The following is an 18014-nucleotide window of genomic DNA, read 5'->3' as shown; positions in this document are numbered from 1 at the left end:
CCTTTAGCATTTGTTGTAGAGCTGGTTTTGTGGTGCTGAATTCTCTTAGCTTTTGCTTGTCTGTAAAGCTTTTGATTTCTCCATCGAATCTGAATGAGATCCTTGCCAGGTAGAGTAATCTTGGTTGTACGTTCTTTGCTTTCATCACTTTAAGTATATCATGCCACTCCCTCCTGGCTTGTAGAGTTTCTGCTGAGAAATCAGCTGTTAACCTTATGGGAGTTCCCTTGTATATTATTTGTCATTTTTCCCTTGCTGCTTTCAATAATTTTTCTTTGTCTTTAATTTTTGCCAGTTTGATTACTATGTGTCTTGACGTGTTTCTCCTTGGGTTTATCCTGTATGGGACTCACTGCGCTTCCTGGACTTGGGTGGCTACTTCCCATGTTAGGGAAGTTTTCAATTATAATATCTTCAAATATTTTCTCTGGTCCTTTCTCTCTCTCTTCTCCTTCTGGGACCCCTATAATACGAATGTTGTTGCATTTAATGTTGTCCCAGAGGTCTCTTAGGCTGTCTTCATTTCTTTTCATTCTTTTTCTTTTTCTGTTCCGCAGCAGTGAATTCTACCATTCTGTCTTCCAGGTTACTTATCCTTTCTTCTGCCTCAGTAATTCTGCTATTGATTCCTTCTAGTGTAGTTTTCATTTCAGTTATTGTACTGTTCATCTCTGTTTGTTTGTTCTTTAATTCTTCTAGGTCTTTGTTAAACATTTCTTGCATCTTCTTGATCTTTGCCTCCATTCTTTTTCCGAGGTCCTGGGTCATCTTCACTACCACTATTCTGAATTCTTTTTCTGGAAGGTTGCCTATCTCCCCTTCATTTAGTTGTTTTTCTGGGGTTTTGTCTTGTTCCTTCATCTGGTACATAGCCCTCTGCCTTTTCATCTTGTCTATCTTTCTGTGAATGTGGTTTTTGTTCCACAGGCTGCAGGATTGTAGTTCTTCTTGCTTCTGCTGTCTGCCCTCAGCCCTGCTAGTGTTGCAGGGTCTCCTGCAGAGGCAGGGTGTGGCTGTGTCTCACCGTGAGGACAAGTACACTGGCAGCAGAAGTTCTGGGAGGTACTCCTTGTCATGAGTCCTCCCAGAGTCCTGGAGATAGTCATTTTTAATGAATTGTGTATGTGTGTATGTCTGCTTATCATATGTTGTACCATAAGTAAATATCAGGGTACTTCACATTTTAATTTATATAGATTTATATAAAATTTTTCATTTAAATTTCTTTTTTTTTTTAATTAATTTATTTTTTTTGCTGAGTTGGGTCTTTGTTTCTGTGCAAGGGCTTTCTCTGGTTGTTGCAAGTGGGGGCCACTCTTCATCACGGTGCGCGGGCCTCTCACTATCGCGGGCTCTCTTGTTGCAGAGCACAGGCTCCAGACGCGCAGGCTCAGTAATTGTGGCTCACAGGCCCAGCCGCTCCGCGGCATGCGGGATCTTCCCAGACCAGGGCTCGAACCCGTGTCCCCTGCATTGGCAGGCAGACTCTCAAACACTGCACCACCAGGGAAGCCCTAAATTTCTTTTAAAATAGGGTTTATTTCCATTTCATACAGAGGAAAATCAATATACCAAAATTACCAACATCTATTTTTTTTGGAGAGAGCCACCCATGATGCCCACGTCAGGACTCTGAATTCTAGGCCTGATGTGATCACTGGGTCATGGTCCCTCTCACTAAAAGCTCATCCAGAATGGTGCCTTGTGACACAAAGGATCTTCTGAGAGAAGATGAAGGACTCAGCCATGCCCATGACCTTTGTCTCCAGTAAGAAAATAGTCTTCCCTAAGTCCTATTACAATGTTCAGTTATAAACAGTGGTGCTTAGTACATAGAGGGTCTTAAATAATACGTATTGATAAATAGATGGAAGTAGTCCACAGTTCTTCCAAATATCTGGACTCTTTCATGTTTGCTTTTTAAAAATAAATCTCTTTATTTTAGACCTTAGTTTAAAAACATCTCGGCATTAAGACTTACATTTACCCTAGAATCAAGTTATATTGTTACGATCAGACAGTGTTAAGGAAAAGGAAACGCATTTTTAATTTTAAAAAAAGGACTTACATTTATTCTTTTAAAACACTTTACATATGATCGCCCATGTATGCACCGATGTAGGCTATTTTATTTGATAATTTTTACTGTTGATTTTATTTCACCTGATAATTTTATTTGGGTCCCTAAAACTACATTATGAACTACCTTAATTATTTAAATTAGAAACAGATTACTTTTCTCCAGTGTACAAACCCAAATTAATTTCATTATTAACCCGAGTTTTAAATTGATTAATCTTGGAGTGTTTAAAAAACCAAGTGGGGTTTTTTCATCCTTAAGGAGATGGGCATATTGATTTGATGACTCTCTTGCTGTCACACCAGTTGTGCTATGAAGAGCAAGACATTTGCAAGAAAACTTTGGATAGATTTTATAAACCAGCCAGAAACCTGTGTGTCTGGGGTTTCTGGGGGAACAATCTGTGAGTCATTTTAAAAAACAAACACACTCATAATCACGGTGCATGGTGTTACCATGGTAATTAGTCCTGTGGAGTTGGGTTGCTTATGTTCCTGTAAAGGGAAGAGGCGGAGAGAAACTGAGAATTCAGAGCGTTGACTATCAGCTTCAGTTTGACTATCACAAGAGAGTGTAGGGTTTCTTGAAAATGTACTGGCACAGTTGTCCTGAGAGGGAATTAAAGAAACTCTGGCATCCTCCCTTTGTTACTGAATATAAGTTAGCCGTTTTACTGTTGGGTGTTGTGATTCACAGGAGAGAAAAGGGCCATTTGGCATTCTCTCAGGAAGAAGGGGGGTAGATTGGTCCTTTATCTGCTATATAATTACATATAAGTCTCTCAGATCTACCCGGTAAGTGTCTGGTGTGAAGGTGCACAGGGCTTTAGTGAGTCTCTAAAAGGTGCCAAAATGCCACTGGCATAATATTATTACAGATTTAAACGCTCCTCAGTGCATTATTCTAATACAGTTAGAGACGGGTTTTAGTGAGGCCATTGTTTCAGATCTGATCCCCAAGTAGACCAGGTCTCTTTTCTCTATTTTATGGAGTAGATATGACTCCTTTATCTTGGACAGTCATCTTATAATATAGGTCCCTGGATCACAGAGGAGACCAAGGAGGTTATGTGAACTCTGCCAAATCTGTCATCACACCAGGGGAAAGTAAAATCAACATACGTGCTTTATTTTTTCCCCCATTTATTTATTTATTTTTTGGCTGCGTTGGGTCTTCATTGCTGCACGTGGGCTTTCTCTAGTTGTGGTGAACAGGGGCTACTCTTCATTGCTGTGCTCAGGCCTCTCATTGCAGTGGCTTCTCTTGTGGTGGAGCATGGGCTCCAGGTGCGCAGGCTTCAGTAGTTGTGGTGCGCGGGCTCAGCAGTTGTGGCTCGTGGGCTCTAGAGCACAGGCTCAGTAGCATTCGGGCTACTGTGGCATAGTGGCATAGTGGCATAGTGGTGCACGGGCTTAGTTGCTCCACAGCATGTGAGATCTTCCTGGACCAGGGCTCAAACCTGTGTCCCCTGCATTGGCAGATAGATTCTTAACCGCTGCACCACCAGGGAAATCCCAACATACATGCTTTTTTGATGGACAGTCAACAAAGTGGGATTACTGAGGAGTGATTCATTATGATTCTGTATGGAGAACAATCAACACCCTTAAGTTAAAGGTATGAGTTAGTGCACCTACAAAACTGGTTTTTAAGAATGATTTAAGATTACTTTAAGAAGCCTAGGTATCCTCTTAAATGGATAATACATTGACTAGAGGTTTTCTTAGAGTATTCCTCATGCAGATTTTATTTCTACAACTTTTCCTTATTAAAACTATTTTTCAAAAGGCTTGAAATAAAGTGCCGTGGAGTTTGATTAAAGGGTCATGCAAATGCAGGGAGTTTGTGTGTGATTTTGCCCTGGCATATGGTGTAAAAACTATTTCTTAAAACTGTGGATTTCATTTTTCCTCTCATATGTGGGAAGAAGGCACATGTTACCCAAACTTCATTCTATGCTGTCTTAATCTTTTTAAGATTAGTAAACAATACTTAACTTAAACTTTTTCTGATGGTGAAAGTAATTCATGGTGATCATTGAAAATTTGGAAAATACTTAAAGTGTAAAAAAAAATTAAGACTGACCCCTTCCATTAATTAGGTTTTTGGTTGAACCACATAGAACAGAGACCTGATTTCACAGTGGCTTACAGAAGTGAGAAGTTATTTCTCTCTCACATAATAATCCAGAGGTGTGTGGTCCAGGGCTGGTAAGGTAACTCTCCTCCACAAGATCATCCAGGTATCCAGTCTCCTTCTATCATACTGTTACATCATTCCAAGCATATTTTCCTTGCTTTATGGTCTAAAGTGGCTTCCTACCATAAGGACCTCACTATAGCCAGTAGGAAGGGAGAAAGTTGGAAAGGGGACGGCATGACCCAGAAGTTGCACCCATCACTGCTGCAGCAATCCCCTTGAACTTTGTCACATGGCCACACACCTAGCACCAAGGGAGGCTGGGAAAAGCAGTTATTCTTGACATGTATGTGCCTAGCTTAGGTTCTATCACAAGCATGGAAGAAGGGGAAAGCAGATACTGGGGCATATCTAGCAATTTCTGGTACTTCCATTTTCTATACAAAAGGGATAATACACTGTTAACATTTTGACATACCTTCTTCCAATCTTTTTTCTAGAAAAATATGTATCAGAAAGATATGTATACTATTTACTAGAAAATATTGTATGTGATATATTAGAATATTAAAAATATGAAAATGTATTCAAAAATGCATATATATAATAGATAGATATTAGAAAATTAGCTGAGGTCATACTCTCTATATAATGTTGTATTCTCTTTTCACATAACTTTATTCCGTGTGTATTCTTCCTCATCACTTAAATTTTTTGTATTTATTGTTTCCAAGTTCCATCGTGTGGAATTTTTCTGTTTTACTTAATGGGTTATGTTATTCATATTTAGGCTATTTCTAACACCTTGGTAATACTTCTTTGTCTATACTTTGCATTTTTTGGATCAAGTCAAGGAGTGACATCACCAAGACAATGGGTGAGAACATATTTGGAATCTTGATAAATATTGCCCAACTGCTTTCCAGAGAGATTGTGTTGATTTATGCTCTCCCAAGAACGTATGAGAGTGCTGGACTCAGAGCTCCCTTCGAGGCTTATTTTGCAAGTCCCACTAATCATTGTTATCCCTAGGGTTTATTCTCTGAAAATAGGTTGTTTTCTGCCCTTGGCTTGTTTTTGTTTCCTTTGCTGTCATTAATCATGAGATAATGGTTTTCTAATAATGTTGGCTCATTTAAAAACATATGGTCCCGTATAGTCATCTGGGAATATAATCAGTTGGGCTGAGATTTTAGCACACGTGCCAGTCTTAGGCAATGGGAGATCTCTAGAGACACTGCTGTTCATTTGGTCTCAGGACCCAACATGAATCTGATTTACACTCCCAGTCATAATGCTCTAGATGCTAAGTAACTCTTAGTTCTGAGACACAGCAAAATATGAATGGTAAAGCGTTCCCTGAGACTTAGGCAGCTCCCTTTGAGCTGGCTGCTGGATATCTTTTCAGAAGTAAAGACAGGAACTTTCTTAGATAGGAACCACACTCACACAAGGCGGAATTAGGCCAACTCTGCCCAGCATCCCAAAGATCATGAGTGGCTAAGGGTATAGGTGTTTCTACTTCTAAACAACCTTCAGCTTTGGATGCTAACGATGTTTTTTAACCATTAACTTGTCCAACCTACCCTCTTAAAGGGTTAGATATACACGAATGGAGCCCCACCCCTGTCCCTAACACCTGGAGAAAGAGTGTATCTGGGACTTCGGTCCTGCTGGGAGCTAATCAAGTTAGGTCAGGAGGAAAGCTTGTTCTTATTCATCTCAGCGGTACACAGCCTCTGTCACCAAGAACTGTGCTTGCCCTAGGTTCCCAAGCCGACTTGGTATTTTCATGTTTTCTTTCAGGTTAGGGAAGTTCACAAAGAACGGGACTCCTATTTTCACAAATCTGTTTCTTCAAAGAAAAAGAGTTAACAAAATGTTTGTTTCTTGGCTCAGAAAGGTAGACCTGTGAGCCCCTCTGCCCCTTGAGCTATTCAGCCATCACCACCAAACCCTATTTACAGAAACATTTATTTGCTTGTTCAGCGTTTGTGTATCATGTTATTTCTCTTTTTTTAAAAAAAAAAAAAAACCAATACATTCTCCACTCTGCTTTCTCAACAGCCAGATCTGCCAGTGAGCTTCAGGCTTTGGGAACTGAAGAGGTAAGAATTCTGAAATATTTTCTTCTAGGATCTTAAATCTAATCAGAACTTCAAGAGTTAAAGAAAAATCTTAAGCCCAGAGATGAAAGCATTTAACATGTGATGTTGATCAAAAAGAAACATTCATAGTCTTTAGCAATGTTGACATGACTTTAGGATTTAAAGGGGAAAAAAATGGCTCTCCTTAATGATAGTTAAAAATCAGATTTCTCGGGGCTTCCCTGGTGGCGCAGTGGTTGAGAGTCCACCTGCCGATGCAGGGGACACAGGTTCGTGCCCCGGTCCGGGAAGATCCCACATGCTGCGGAGCGGCTGGGCCCGTGAGCCATGGCCGCTGAGCCTGCGCGTCCGGAGCCTGTGCTCCGCAATGGGAGAGGCCACAACAGTGAGAGGCCCGCATAACGCAAACAAAACAAAACAAAACAATCAGATTTCACCCATTTTCTTCTAAAAACCTGAGTTTGGAAGCCTTTGAGGTCACTGCCTTAACAAATTGTGTCTCTGTGGCACCGAACATGATTAATTGGTGGCAGCCATTGAGGATAGTGAAAGACAGATGTCAGAGTAGATTAGCCCAGAGAAGTGTAAACCCTGTTCTTAACAGATTGGTTGTAGACATTATAAGGGCTTTTTCAGCAGCAACAACAGTCACAATAAAAGGTCAATTTAATACTGGTGGGGTTTCTTCTTGAAGAAACTGACTTGGCTTTTGAAACTGAGTAAAGCTGTTTGAATCTAGCTGTAGACTTGAAAGGTCACCATATTGCTGAGATAGGTGATAATGTGTTTTCTCTCCCCAACCGAGATGCAGTTTCCTTTAGTCCTGACATGGACTTCCCCCCATTTAATTTAATTTAATTTAATTTATTTATTTATAAATTTATTTATTTTTTGGCTGCGTTGGGTCTTCGTTGCTGCGCATGAGCTTTCTCTAGTTGCGGCGAGTGGGAGCTACTCTTCGTTGTGGTGCACGGGCTTCTCATTGCGGTGGCTTCTCTTGTTGTGGAGCACAGGCTCTAGGCACGTGGGCTTCAGTAGTTGTGGCATGAGGGCTCAGTAGTTGTGGCTCGTGGGTTCTAGAGCGCAGGCTCAGTGATTGTGGCGCATGGGCTTAGTTGCTCCATGGTGTGTGGGATCTTCCCAGACCAGGGCTCGAACCCATGTCCCCTGCATTGGCAGGTGGATTCTTAACCACTGCACTACCAGGGAAGTCCTCCCCCCCCCCTTTTAAAATTAACTTCATTCTGATAAATTTCAAGCATATACCAAATAGAGAGGATAATATAATGAACTTCTATATCCCTATCACTCAGTTTTAACAATTATAACTCATGACCAGTATTGTTTCATCTATACCTCCACCCCTTCTCTTCTTTTCCCATTGGAGCATTGGATTATATGATGATGGCTTGAATTTGGCTGTTAGATTTTTAATTGTTTATACAACTATTTAGTGGCTACAGCAAAATGCAAATAAAAAATAAAACCTGCTTTTAACCTAACTTACTTTGCTGAAGCTAGCCATTTATCCATGTACTCATTCAGCCGATATTTAGTATTTACTAGTATCAAAACCTTCTTAAGAGAAAAAATAGAGAAAAGCTAATGGAAGGGAGACCAGTAGACTTCTTGGATTTGCAAATGATGGGCTGGATATGGGAGAACTGATGAAATTGCTGATTGAAGATGAAGGAGAGGAGGACATTTAGAAAAACTCCCCAATTTGTCTTTTGGGAAATTCAGTGAGTGATGATAACTGGGCTACAGATACAGGAAGAGAGGAACAGATTCAAATCTGTGGAGTGGCCACATCCAGACGGATATGTCCAATAGACTGCTCATGGATGGTACAGAGCAGTGATTCTCAGTCCTGGGTGCACATCAGAATCTCCAGGGAAGTGTTTGAAAGCACTGATATGTAAACCCTACCCAGACCACTTGAGTCAGAATCCCTTGGGGAGGGGTCTGAACATCTGTAGTTTATAAGATCTCCCCAGGTGATTACAATGTGTAGTCACGACTGAGAATCTCTGGTCTAGAGCTTATTAGAAGGAAGGCCTGTGTGTATGTGTGCTTTTAATGCCATGTATAGCTTTTGCAACCCCATAATGAGGTTCTTTTGGCGTTAAGTACTTAATATCTTCAGGTGAGGGCTAAGCCATCCCTACACTCTACCAAATATTATTAATAATGAAGGCTTTTAAAATAAGTTTTTCATGTTCTCTGTCTGATGTTGGTGTTGATTTCTTTCATACTAATCACTGTATTTAAATGTTTCAAATCAATCCAAGCAGAGTTTCTCGGTGCGGGTTGCTGACACGTTGAATGGGGCAATTCTTCCTCGTATTCTCTGGTATCCCTGTCCTTGGCTCACAAAAGGCCAGTGGCATCTTCCAGCCATTGGGGTATCCAGAGTGCCCTAAGGAGACATTGAGAACTACTGTGTCGTTACACACCTTTAAAGAGGTTGTTTGTCATGTTACTCTTACCTACAAGCATTTTTGCTTCATGCAAAATTACTGGTTTCAGTTATGCAAAGTAGTTCCTTATGTAAGTGGTCTCTGTGCTAACAAACTAAAGAAAGAAACTAAACAAAATAGACATGTAAAAGGAAATATTGTTTTGCACTGTTGGAGGGATTTTGAGCATATTTGTTCTAGTACCAAATCTATTTTTTATGTCTGTACAGAGAAGCAAATTAAACACTAGGCAAGAAATGGTCAAATATTGAGATTTAAAGCAAAATACTACTAAGGCATTATGCAAATTAAACAGCAGTGATGAAGGATGTATTCCTCTCTTGTTTGCTGCTGTAACAAATTGTAACAAACTTGATGGATTAAAACAAATCCACCAAATACGAATATGTTATCTTACAGTTCTGCAAGTTAGGTTCTGTAGAGATCTCACTGGTCTAAAGGCAAAGTACTGACAGAGCTGTGTTCCTTTCTGGAGGCTCTAGGGAAGAATTCTAGAGTCCCCTTTCTTCCATTTTCAAAGCCAGCAGCCTTCCATCTCCGTATGTCTTTCCACCATATTCATTCCTCTGAACTGAGCCAGGAAATGTTCTTTGACTTTAAAGACCCATGAGATAAGATTTGGCACACCTAGATAATACAAGATACTCTCCCCATCCCAAGGTCCTTAATTTAATCATATCTTCAAAGTCCCTTTTTCCACGTAAGTTTATATATTCACAGGTTCCAGGGATTAGGGCATGGACCTATTTGGGGACTATTATTCTGCCTACTACAAAGTAAAAGAGGTTAATTGTTCAGAAAGGTAGAAATGCCTCAGGTAGCAGAGATAGGATTATCTTACATTTCATTGTATAGAGTTGAGAAGGCTTAGGGTTCCCAAGTTGATGAAGCAAGTTCTTGTCTTGACTCTGCAAAACCTGTTTGTAAATACAGGCACTGAAGGCTTTTAGTTTTCTTGGAGTATTTGGCATTGGATCAAGTGGACAGGTTGAAGTCCAATGGCTCCTTCCTTGGCCAGACTTTCTGGTACTATGGGTGTGGCCTCTGGAGAGCGTGCTGCCTTTGGCATTTCTCCAACTCTGGAGAGTTTGCCTACAGTGTGCAGGTTCCAAGGTCTTTGAATGGCACCAAAGAAATGTGAGATTTTTATTTTATGCTGTTATGTCTGCCTGTCACATTGTGCTTTATTTATTAGGCTCTAACATGTGGAAGTTGGAGGAAAAAATAACATAATATTTTAGGACCTTACTGTAGTGGTATTTATTATAGCTAATTTCTAAGTATGGTTTAATTTCCACCATACATTAGGTAAGTCATCCCCACAAAGTAAGAAACCATTGCTCATCTAGTGAATGAAATGGATCACTGGGTTATTTTTTAAAAACCATCTCCAGGGTAGAATATAGCCAGAATTTTTAAAAATTTTATTTATATTTTATTTATTTATTTTTGGCTGCATTGGGCCTTCGTTGCTGCCCGCGGCTTTCTCTAGTTGCGGTGAGCAGGGGCTACTCTTCGTTGCGGTGCGCGGGCTTCTCATTGCGGTGGCTTCTCTTGTGGTGGAGCACGGGCTTTAGGTGCACGGGCTTCAGTAGTTGTGGCACACGGGCTCAGTAGTTGTGGCTCGTGGGCTCTAGAACGCAGGCTCAGTAGTTGTGGCGCACAGGCTTAGTTGTTCCGCGGCATGTGGGATCTTCCCAGACTAGGGCTCGAACCCGTGTCCCCTGCGTTGGCAGGCGGATTCTCAACCACTGTGCTGCCAGGGAGGTCCCTAGCCAGAAATTTTTGATGGAGATTTTAAATGTTGCAGCTATTTTTGTAGTGAGTCCCCTTTTTATCCACTTCAAGACAGGTCAGCAATACAGATCTGAAGGCCAAACTTAGGGCTAGCTGTAGAGTAACGAACCATCCTGATTTGTCCAAGACTGGGGGGTTACCTGGGACTTGGGAGCTTCAGTGCTAAAACTCCTGGAGTTCTGGGTAATTTGGGACAGTTGGGCGCCTAGCTGTCTAAAAACAGCTCTAGTGGAGAGTGACTGTCATGCCGATGAATTGTGAAAATAGAAAATCTGATTGAATGAAATAATGACAGTAACCTCAAGGGTTTGGGGTAAGGGTAAGGGTGAATCTAACTCTGGAAAAATCTGTATCCACATATACATGTTTGCCCGAAACCAACTCAGAAGAACCAGCAACATTTATAAAATGTTATTAGATTTCATGGCCCACTCTTTTAATTCCCCAGTGTTACTGGCGTCTCTGATGATCACAGCTTTAATAGCTTTCTTATTGAGGTGACCACAGAACCTCATTGAATCTTTTTCAGCATGTCAGCATGTATGGAAATTACAAGTTTGCCAAAGCTGCATGGTGCTGTCTTCGTTTGAATTGTGCCTTTTGTATAACAAAATTGAACTTTTCCCCTCTAAGAGACAGCACAGAATGTTCAAGAATAGATAAGTATTAGGAATACTATCTTGATGCCCAAGGGGAGGGGATTGGAGAGGATCATGTCTTGGAGTCTTATCCAGCTCTAAGACATTGGTGCTTTCTGACTCCCAGTGGTAGAGCATGAGCTACTTACCCTGATGTAAGTAATTGGCTGCATCTGGGTGAAGATTCTTACTCAGCCCTTCCTCCATGCTTCCATAATGCTCTGCCCTGCCCTCACCCACAGCAAAGCCAGACCAGGAAAACAGGAATACAGAAGGAGCCTCATTTCTTACATTTCTGTGACCTTCATTTGGAGATTTTTATTCTCTTAGCCACTGGGACAAAGAGTTTGTAAGTGTACTTGGAAAGGCAGTACATTAGCTTCCCTAGAACAGGCTTTGACTTTGAGGAGCTGGCAATATATTTTTTTTTTAATGTTTGTTTACTGTCTTCTAAACTGTTCTAGTTGGTAGGTACAAGGAATTCTCTTTCAATTCTTTTTTTTTTCTTCCAAAAAAAAGATTGAACACTATCAGTCTTGGAGGTAAGATCTGGGTTTCTGATGAGGATAGATTGGATAGATTGTGAGTTATTCTGATATTCTTGTCAGTCGCTTTTTGGGGTTCCTTCCTTCTAAGACTCTCAATCCTGCCTGGTTTCATTTTGTTAAGACTAGCCTCCTTTCAGCTTTGAGCCTCAGCTGTTTTTTTTTTGTGTGTGTGTGAATCAAACAAGCTCCAGAAGAAATGAAAGGAGATGAAATCCTTATGCTGTTGTTTAAACTCAGATTCTTTTATTCCTTTCCAAAGAGAAATTACAGAGTAAATGTAAATAGGAGATCCAAATGATCCAAGCTACTCTGGTGCAGGATTTCTTTGGGGGTAATAGAAATGTCTTGGAACTAAATAGGGATGATGGCTACGTGACATCGTAAATGTACGAAATGCTGTTGAATTGTACACTTTAAAGTGGTTAATGATTAATTTCATGTTTTGTGAATTTTACCTCAAAAAAAAATGTTGAACTTCAAGAGGAAGAAAAAAAAAGACTGTTTCTCCCTATCTTCAAATTCTGGAGGAAGTCTCATCCATTTTAATACACTCATGTTTTTAAATTTCTAGACCAAAATTGTTGTTCATCCTGTCCCATTACTGGGAGAAGATATTTGGACTTAAAAGTGTCTGTCAGGCAGAACCGATCAGGAAATTCATAGAGTTAAGACACTAGTTGTTAGTATTAACATGCATAGTTTTTGTTACTGGATTATAAACTGGCCTATAATTTGCAAAGCTGATTGCAATAAAAAAATTTTTTTAAGGTTTAACAATTTAAAACACTGGACTTTTTTCCACCTCTCACGGGATAGAAGTTATATCAACTAGGTTAGAAAGTTTTTTAATATCCTATAGTAGCGGACTGCAATTGGGTATGACAAAACAGCAAGAGTCCAGATGTGATAACTTTAATGAAATGTGAGCATGGTAAAAAATTTCGTATATAGAAATGTCTTTTATTAAAATATCTCCTTGGACATTCCCAAGGGCTACCACCTGATCAAAGTCTGACGGGCACTTATTTTAAGGGATGACTGCATAGGGTTTCACACATAATCATTGGTTTAATGGTGAAACTTTAAGGTTTTTAATTACTTCTAGATTTAGAGACAACTTTTTTGGCCTTTTGCAGAGATGTAACTAGGCAACCAGTATAGCACTTAACTGGTGCACAGCATCCAAACTTCATAGCCATTGCATCATTTTTTAAATGCTGTTTAAATCTGTCTTTTAGCTTTGGCATATGCTGCCATGTAACCTTTAATTTCTTAGAAAATATCGTGCAAACCCCCAGCTGTAAGATAGAATGGTTCCTAGAACCCCAGCATGCTCTGTGTGATGTTAATCAAGGTGCTTACAAGAACAGTGGTAATAGAGTCGAGAGGTAGCCCAATGTACTGTGTTTTATAATTGGGCGTTAAGAAGGTAGCTTTCAGTTTTGGTGTGTGAAGGTGTAAGAGTTTAAAACCATATCCTCAGCAGGTGGTAATGAGCATTTCTCACAATGTGATTCATGGAAAATGTACATTCACAGAGATGAGAGGTGGCCTTTATTCTAGTGAAGTTGATTTTACTTTGCTGGATAGGTGGTAACTAGAAATGCCTACTTTGATTAATAAGCCAGAATGTATTGAAAGCTTTTTAAGTGTCAGACACTATTCTAGGTATATACCATATTCCTTTTCTGTGATAACTAAGCTTTTAATTGTTTAATTAGTTTTTTTAATTATGAAAGGAATGTATATGTGAGATTTTTAAAAATTCAAGTAGTAGACACAGGAATAAATGAAAAAGAGAAGTTTCTTTCCACACATCACCTCCTAGCCCACTCCCTAGAGATAACCACTGTTAATAGTATCGTGTGTGCCCTCCAGAAATTTTCCATCTCCTGGTTAATCTGTATTGAAATGTGAGTATGAAGAGTGCCATTAAACCGTCTGTTCGTAAATTTCTCTTCTGGACCAAATCTCTTCATTTTGAGACACCATTTGATGCTTTTTTTTGAAATGTGCTTTTTTAAAACTGAAAGAGTAAAAATGTCAGAACCAAAATGATGCCAGCAGAGGGCTGGTGGTAGGGAGGGTGACAACTGAAGACTGTGACTGTGAATTCTAGCCTCTGTAAGATTTACATACAGAATGTAAGTAATAAACCTTAAGGTAGTTCTTCATCATTTTCAAAGTCATCTGGAGTACGTTATCTCCCTTCATCCTTTTGATGACCCTGTGACACAGAAGTTGTTTATTTTACAAAGGAGGAAGCTGTGGTTCCCAGAGGTTAGGTAACTTGCCCATGAACACAGCTGACGAGTGACAGGATTGGGACGAGAATCGAGTCTTTTCCAAGTTTTAGCCTTGAACCAGACCACACTGGCAACCATGAGGAAGAGAGGGGCTCAGTGACACCATTGTGGTCCCTGTAGTGGGAGGCTGGAAGTGAAGGGGAGGCTTGCAGTCTGAAGATCCAGTTAGAAGTTGTTCTGACTCTGCTCCTTGGACAAGTTGTTTAATGCAGTCCGTATGCCCTCCTCACAGTTTCCTCACCGGCTATGTCTATTCCTGTTCTGTTTGTTTGGGTGGTACTGGCCAGAGGGTTGGGACTTGACCCAAGCTGGGGATGCCATAGTATTTCATCACCATGCTACAGGAGTTGGTCTGAAGGGTGGGCATGCAACCCAGCAAGGGACAATAGATTCTTTCTCTGGAATTTTCCAACTCAAGTTGAGGGAGGAGAGGTCCTATCCTTTCTAGTCTCAAGGTAGTAAGAATCATGTAAGGCCATGTTTCAGTCTGTTGAGAGAGTAAAGTCTGACGCACAAAGGGGGAGCAAAAGAGAGAGAGAGACAGAGCGATAAAGAGAAGGAAAGAGATAGCCCAGTGAGAATTGGAGTCCATCAATCCAGTTGATGTGAGCCAACATATTCCCATTTTTTACCTAACCTAAGTCAAGTTGCTACTAAAGGAATCCTGTGTGATATCTTCGGGCCTTAGTTTCCTCATCTGTAAAATGGGGGTTTTAATATTTTCCCTGAAGTACTGTATATCTGAACTACTGTAAAGATGAGTTGAGATAATGAATACGAAAGTACTTTGTACATTGTAAAACACTGTACAAATGCAAGATGGTATTATTCATTAATATGTTGCATTGAACTAGGAAAAGTTGAAAGAATGAAATTACCGCTCATTTGGAAAATAGGAAGTGAGAGCTTTGCAAGAGCCATCTGGTATTGTGCCGAAGTCAATGGAAGCTGCCAGATTTTCTTTGGGTATCCCCTTTCATACACTCTTAAGTTCTAATAGGTACCCATCATAAATACAGGGATAGATCTTACCTCACTGTCTCAGGTTAATTCAATGAGTTTCCTTTTTCTATCTCCTGTCCTAATCCATGGTACACATACACACAATAACAGAAACCAAACAAAAATAAACACATCACATTAATATTTCAACATTTTAGCTTTTTCACTTAAAAGAACTTTACAGATTTATAAATGACATTTGGGCATCATCAAAGAAAATCAACCTTAAAGTGGCTATTCTATTTTTAGTACTTCATTTGGGAATGATACAGTTGAGGCGATTCTTGGGATGCGAGGTTAGCTATTTTGGGCTTAGATAGGATCAAAATCCATCTTTTACCTTAAGGGACTTACGTCTTTGATATATAAACTATAAGTAATCAAAATCTACTTGAAATTACATCTTATGCATGACACAGGAAGCATCACTTCACTTCTACAGCATTTTTCACTATATATGATAATATCTCTCAGTGAGAGAAAACAGATGGCACAGAACAAATTTGTTCTCTTTCTTAGATTTGCCATTTAGGCAGTTTTTATTGTAGCAAACATATCTTTCTTTAAATTTGATCATTAAAGCCACAAAAAAAAAGTGGTTTAAAGTCTCAATCTAAGTAGAATAGCATGTGCAAAAAGGTCAAAGTCACCATGGAAACATGGTCTGTAAGCATAAAGAAGCATGCTATAGCAACCTGAATGTCTTACATGTCTCACATTTTAAAATCTGAGAAATATATCCACCACTTTCACTGTTCTTGCAAATCTAAACCTTTGCCTTACAAAATCACCAAGGCAGGAAGGTTGAATCAGTGCTGTTTGACTACCCTGCTCCACACTTCACCTAGCCATTGTTTATCTTTGTCTGAGCTTGATATCAACCCCATGAATGTCAGTGTTTTCATATAAATTGAGGACTTGGAATAAGTTCATTTTCTGAATAAGCATGCTCTTAACCCTCAGAAAATGTCAACTGTACTGAAAACAGTTGGCATCCTCAAATCAATTAATTTTAGGAGAGCTTAATAAAGAGAATATTTACAAGGACATGAGCAGAGTATAGGGAAACTGCAAGGGAGAGTGTACCTTTTCAGGGCTCCTTTACTACCCGTAGACTGGAAAGGATGAGGGCTGGAAGAAGAGAATCCTCCTGAGTGGAGCTGTGACCTCCAGGAAAGGGCTGTAGCCAGCTTATAATGACCCTGCAGGCAGGGATGCCAGGAAACAAATACCCTGAAATGCTTCTCCTCTTTCCTTCTATCTGCTTATGCTCCCCATTGACCAAACCTAACTGGAAGACAAGGAAGCCTGCCTCTGAGTCTGTAGTTTAGTCTCCTAGGGTGTAGAGCCGGGTAGAACAGGATGGAGAATGGGTTTGGAGGGGCAAATGAAAGGTATCCAGCACAGTTAACCTTCATTGTGAAAGTCTTGCATGAAAGAAATAGTACCCCTTTCTCTCCCAAATCTAGCTGTCTTATCAAAAAGAAAAAAATTGTTTTAACCAACTTTCACTTTTTCATTAATTGTATTTAATCAATTTCATGGTCCATATTATTCAAATGGACCCAAATGCGATTGGTAGCATCTGGAGAACATTCCCTTGTTTGTGTGATGAAGCACGATCTGGAGGAGGTACAGAGGTGACGAAACCACCCTCGTGCTTGTCCTGCTCAGACTTGGATGGCAACCTAGACTTGAAGTTCAAGTTTAGGGGAAGGGGTGGTAAAAAGTAATTAGATACCTCAGAGCAACTCTGAATAGTCCACATTTGTGGGCCTCCCGTAATCAAAGGAATGACTATTGTCCCAGAGAAGTACAATGTCCACTTCTGGTGGGTTGAGTAGCCAGTTTTTGGTTTTGTCCAGCTTGCTTTTAATCTCAGACAATTATTTTCACTCCTTTGACCTAGGGACCAGGATTACTTGCCTTGATCTAATCCAGATTAACTACTTTGATCCACTGAGAATGAATCAATCAATTGAATCGGATAAATCCCCATAATTAGAGAGGCATTTGTGGCAACATAAAATGATAGGCAAAAGAAAACAAACTTGGAATACCACCCTAAAGCATAAACTTCTGTGGACCAGAAAACTCCCTGACTTGGGAAATGCTGGGACCCAAGGATTCCAGAAGAGTTGGGTCTATAACAGAAACAGTGAGAGGCAGTGTGGTGTAGTGAAAAGGGCATGGACTTTGAGATCTCAGCCTGGTACTGACTGTGACCATCTTGGCAAATTTCTGTGCTTTCTCAATCTCAAATTTCCTTGTGTGTAAAAAGAGAGTAATTTAACTTGTTACAAAATTAATTGAAACCATATATGCAAAATAAAGGCAGTGTTTTCCACATATTCAAACACTTTTTGGGGGGAGGTATACTTACTTTCTAAAAAACAGTGTTTCTTTACAGCTCTATTGAGATATAATTGACATAAAATATAATGGACATACAATAAATGATATGTATATGAAGTTGACGAATATTGGCTGCATACATCCATGACAGCATAGCCACAATCAAAATAATGAACAAACCCATCCAAAGGTTTCCTCGTGCCCAGTAACAGTCTCTTCTTCCCCTTTCCCATCTTCAGACAACCACTGATCTGCTCTCTGTCAGTCTAGAAGAGTTTGCATTTTCTAGGGTTTTATGTAAATGCAGTTATATATTATGTGCTCACTTTTGTCTGGCTTCTTTTGCTCAGCAGAATTACATGGAGATGCCTCCATGTTGTACGTATCAATATGTTATTCCTTTTATTACTGAGTAGTATTCTAGAATATTGGTATGCCACAATTTGTTTATCTGCTCACCTATTGCAGGATATTACTCAATTATGTTTTAATTCTGTTTCCCTTCTTCTTCCCTCACTAATAGTATAAGAAAAAAAATTTCTTGTCCGTGTTACCACAGCT

General features: G+C 39.9%; 1 protein-coding gene across 3 annotated transcripts in view; it reads left to right on the top strand.

Moving 5' to 3' along the window:
• The window catches only part of GNG2 (G protein subunit gamma 2), a 138806-nt gene that overhangs the window by 14494 nt on the left and 106298 nt on the right, over window positions 1–18014 (top strand). Inside the window, exon 2 of one of the 3 annotated variants that reach the window (XM_082648107.1) lies at window positions 6287–6327. The exons of 1 other annotated variant lie outside the window; for it this stretch is intronic. The gene's annotated coding sequence lies outside the window, so the exon portion shown is untranslated. Of the gene's footprint in view, window positions 1–6286; window positions 6328–11765; window positions 11785–18014 lie in introns of those variants that run through there. One more of the 3 variants, XM_082648109.1, reaches the window with a different exon arrangement.

The sequence above is a fragment of the Grampus griseus genome (assembly GCF_964374135.1).
Source record: "Grampus griseus genome assembly, chromosome: 2".
Lineage (NCBI taxonomy): Eukaryota > Metazoa > Chordata > Mammalia > Artiodactyla > Delphinidae > Grampus > Grampus griseus.
The sequence above is the reverse complement of the archived record's forward strand: the minus strand, read 5'-3'. Positions and strand labels throughout refer to the sequence as shown.